Raw genomic sequence first — 5,074 nt, 5'->3', positions numbered from 1 at the left:
GAGTCAATGAGGGGGTGAGTGAGTAGGTGAGTGAGTAGGTGAGTGAGTTAGTGAGTGGGTGAGTGAGTAGGTGGGTGTGTGAGTGAGTAGGTTGAGTGAGTGAGTGGATGAGTGAGTTGGTGACTTAGTGAGTGGGGGTGAGTGAGTAGGTGAGTGAGTAGGTGAGTGAGTTAGTGAGTGGGTGAGTGAGTAGGTGGGTGACTTAGTGAGTGTGTGAGTGAGTAGGCGAGTGAGTGGGTAAGTGACTTAGTGAGTGTGAGTTAGTGAGTGAGTGTGTGAGTGAGTTAGTGAGTGTGTGAGTGAGTAGGTGAGTTTGTGAGTTAGTTAGTGAGTTTGTGAGTGAGTAGGTGGGTGTGTGAGTGAATAGGTGAGTGAGTGAGTGGGTGAGTGAGTTGGTGACTTAGTGAGTGGGTGAGTGAGTAGGTGAGTGAGTAGGTGAGTGAGTTAGTGAGTGGGTGAGTGAGTGAGTAGGTGGGTGACTTAGTGAGTGTGTGAGTGAGTAGGCGAGTGAGTGGGTAAGTGACTTAGTGAGTTTGTGAGTGAGTTAGTGAGTGTGTGAGTGAGTTAGTGAGTGTGTGAGTGAGTAGGTGAGTTTGTGAGTTAGTTAGTGAGTTTGTGAGTGAGTGAGTGAGTAGGTGAGTTTGTGAGTTAGTGAGTGGGTGAGTGAGCAGGTGAGTGGGTGAGTGAGTAGATGGGTGAGTGGGTGAGTGAGTAGGTGAGTGAGTTTGTGAGTTAGTTAGTGAGTTTGTGAGTGAGTAGGTGAGTGATGGGGCTGTTGCAACAGCGGGCAGCTCCCAGACTATGAACCTCACTTTGCCGTCGCTAATAAGACAACCCGAGTCGTGAGCGCTATTGCTTGAGTCCTGTCTTGAAAGCTCGCCTCTTTAAAATGTCCTGTACCCCCTATCCGCCCTAGTGCTGGCCCTGTACCCTGTAGGTTCTGTTCATCTTATGCTTACTTCCCCTACCCGCTCGTGGCGCATTGGTGGGATCCACGGATGAAATGCGCCAACCTTACAATTGTACAATTGTTATTATTGTTGCTAAAAAAAAGCTACGTTGAAAGCAACGCGAGAAAAATACGAGCGGCCTAAAGATCTGACGAGTTCCGGCGCATTGCGAGTATTATATCTGTACAATGTGTGTGGTCTTATGTATGTATGACTTCTTTCTCACCGTACGTAGCCAACCGTGTTAAGGTGCGGGATTGTGTGTGTGTGTGTACAGATGTTTGTAGGGGAGCGGTGGTGTAGCGGTTAGCGCTACGCTGCGCTACGAACCCGCCCATCCGAGTTCGATTCCCGCTCACGGCCAACACCGGCGACGATAATCTGAACCGATCCCGGGTCTCCCCTAGGTCGACTCAGCCTCAAATGAGTACCTGGCGCGGTGCGTAGTAAACATCGCCATTGGGGAGACAAAGGCGGCCGGGCGTGGTGTTGGCCACCCACCCCCTCGTGTGCCGTGCCGGCCTCCATAGGTGCTACAGCACTTGCCCCAACAGTCTGTGAAGGCTATACGGGGGATCTTTATCTTTGTGCTCTCCCATAGGAGTGCTGGGTGCGTGTGCGCGTGTACGTGCGCGCGCCTTCCCGTTGTGTGCGTCGTGTGTGCATGCGGGAGTGGATTTAAAAGCAGTCCGAACAAAACGAGAATAGGTGTTTATCCCGTCTGGAAATAAAACAGGAGGTGTTACGGTGTTCCAACACCAAATAGATAAAAACAAATTTTGCGAGAAACCGAGTCTGCACTAACCACGCATGGCACTTGTGGCGGACATCCACACGAACAAACGTTCCAGAAAAAGTGTCAAATCTATTCTTATTTTTCATCCTTTGATACTGGCAAATAGGTCCCACGATAACTGTTGATCATCGGTTACCAGTCTGCATCTATATACTGTGCATATGTGCATATATTATATATATGTGTGGAGTTGGGCAACCATCCAAATATAGGAGCGCAGAGCTTGGGCAATTGCTGGCGCCGAGTCTGGCTGCCTTCTTCCTGCAACAGCTGTAACGGGTGTTACACACCATACACTGTACACTACAATATACACTACACTATACACTACAACATACACTATACACTACAATATACACTAAACACTACATTATACACTACACTATACACTACACTACTATACACTACACTATACACTACACATTTAACTACACTATACACTACACTAACACTACACATTAGACTACACACACACTACATTATACACTAACCTATAGACTACACTATACACTACACTACTATACACTACACTATACACTACACTATACACTACACTACACTATATACTACACTATACACTACACTATACACTACACTACACTATACACTACACTATACACTATACACTACACTACACTATACACTACACTATACACTACACTATACACTACACTATACACTACACTATACACTACACTATACACTACACTACTACACACTACACTATACACTACACTATACACTACACTATACACTACATTATACACTACACTATACACTACATTAACAGTGGATCTCAAACCGGCGATACGCAGACCCGCTGGGGCTACGTGGCAATATCCTAAGAGGGGGGGGGGGGGGGGTGGTGATACGTGGGGTTATGTATAAACTTTTTAAATTATACATGAGAGTCATTGGGGACTAAGCAGGTATGAAGCTGCCAATATAAAATAACTGCTATTAAAGTGTTTATCCACGCAATAGCATAGCACGTTATAAAATAATACTATTTCTAAACGCATTGATCGTTAACAACGCGATTTACGAGAGTAACCACACCTCACGAAATGGCCAAAATCGATTACAATATTGACGCTTGCGAATTCATTCACGTTGATTTCCCAGAATCACGTTGGGGTCAGCCAAGGGGCGGCGGTGTCGAGGGGGGGGGGTACACTCGATTAAATCAACATTCAACAACAAGTTGGGGGGTGCAGGGGCTACGGTAGCCCACTAAACGTGTGTTTACCGCGTGCTAAACGTGTGTTTACCGCGTGTGAATTGTGTCAATGTGTGGACATTCAGAATAAAGGCGTTCGGGTTTCGTTTCTGGCAAAAAAAATCTCCCGATGATGATGCTGGATGTTAATTACCAACGGAACATCACGGCACACAAATTATACTGGTAGGAACCTCCTGGTTACACCAGCCCACAGGGGATTATTGTGTCCGTCCGTCGTGCAGGGAGGAGCTGGGTGGGGAGGGTGGGGAGGGGCTGGGTGGGGAGGGAGGGGCTGGGTGGGGCTGGGTGGGGAGGGGCTGGGTGGGGAGGGGAGGGTGGGGTGGGGCTGGGTGGGGAGGGGCTGGTCACCCCGTGGTGCCCTTATAAATCTCAACGTTTAACCTACTCACGCCGGCTTGTGCCCGCCCTCACAGTCGGACATATTTGCGGAATACACCACGCCGCCGTTGACCCTGCAGGCCATTGACCGAGCAACCCGACGTTCCTACCAGCTCCCTCCGCAGGAGGAATGTGTTCAATGTTGCGGGGCTCACTCACCAACACACCGCTGGGTTGGAGTAGTAGGAACTCATGAATTGGCACCTTTTCGTTTACGGTGACACACCTTACTGGTTGGCTGTGTCGGTTGGTGGCGGGTTAACGACGCAATTACATTTCGATTTAAAGCTTTTGTGGCTGCAGGGATTCATCTTCTTGGTTCCGTCCTCAGGTGGAGAACAGGTCTGTCGAGAAGACAGACCTGTTCTCCACCTGAGGACAGACCTGTTCTCCACCTGAGGACGGCTGCTTGCGTTGTGGTCGAAACGTCGTGAGAATAATTTTATTATGTTTTATTTTTATTATTTTATTATTTCCATTCTACGTGACTTTACCGAAAGAACCAAGAAGATGGACACAATTATACTTGACGCGTTTTGACCCAAAACAAACAAAAAAAAAAAAAACTTTTATCGTGAAGAATATTGGTCCCCAAAGGCCCTAGCGCGTGTCAGACTGAGTGTGCACCTCGTTTCGGTAGACAGGGTGGTCGTGGGTCGAACGCAGTGACCTCCTTGAAGGCTGGGATATCTCCACGTCTGTACGATTACTGGTGGACTTACAATTGGTCGCAAGACATTACGGCTTAAAAAGTTGATTGATGACAGCTTTCGGATCAGCGTAAAGTTCGACACTGCAACACAACAACAACATTTTTCTTAGGTTTTTTCGGTAAAGTCACGTAGGTAAAAAAATTAAAAAATTGATAAAAGTAAAATAAAAAAATTACGTCGTGATTTTTATTTTTATTTTATTTTTATTAATTTAATTTTTACCTACGCGACTTTACCGAAAAAACCTAAGAATATGAATCATGCAGTCACGAAAGCTTCAAGTTAGAATTAACAACAATAATCACCATTCGCCACTAAGTTAAAAATACGGTTTTTTTTCTGGAAGACTTTACTGTTTTTTTCCTGGATTTTTCTGTTGCGTGCAGTCACTTTAAGATGTTTTTGTTCTCATGTTTTTGTTTGTTGCGGTTGCACCCGAGTCAAGAGCCGCATGGCTCACAGGGCTATCTCCATAGATATAAAGGAAATTTGTGATGTGTGTCTGTTCAAAATGTTTAGCGTACTTCCCGACATGCAACAAACTTGAAATTTGCCATGTGGGTACTTTCCAGATGTACACTATGCAAACATTATAAAAATACACTTAAACATTTTGGGGGGGGGGGGGGAGCTGAATAATGCATTATTTTTTGCACGGCAAGTGAGTTGTGACGTCACATCTGTCACGTGACCCGCGCACGTGGAAGCGTCACGCATTGTAGTGTAGCGGGTAGCGCGCTGCGTGTGTCTGTGTGGGGGGAGCGGTGGTGCAGTGCTTAGCGCGCTGCGCTACGAACCCGGCGACCCGAGTTCGATTCCCGCTCACGGCCACCACCGGTGACGATTATTTCAACCGGTCCTGGGCCCTCCCCTAGGTCGACTCAGCCTCAAACGAGTAACTGCTGTGGTGTGACAAAGGCGGCCGGGCGTGGTGCTGTCACCCACCCCCTCGTACCTAATGAATGAAACTGATAAAAGAGCTTCAGCTCATCGG

The sequence above is a fragment of the Lethenteron reissneri genome, chromosome 16 (assembly GCF_015708825.2).
Source record: "Lethenteron reissneri isolate LAM-NWPU_2019-01 chromosome 16, ASM1570882v1, whole genome shotgun sequence".
NCBI classification, from domain to species: domain Eukaryota; kingdom Metazoa; phylum Chordata; class Hyperoartia; order Petromyzontiformes; family Petromyzontidae; genus Lethenteron; species Lethenteron reissneri.
The sequence above is the reverse complement of the archived record's forward strand: the minus strand, read 5'-3'. Positions refer to the sequence as shown.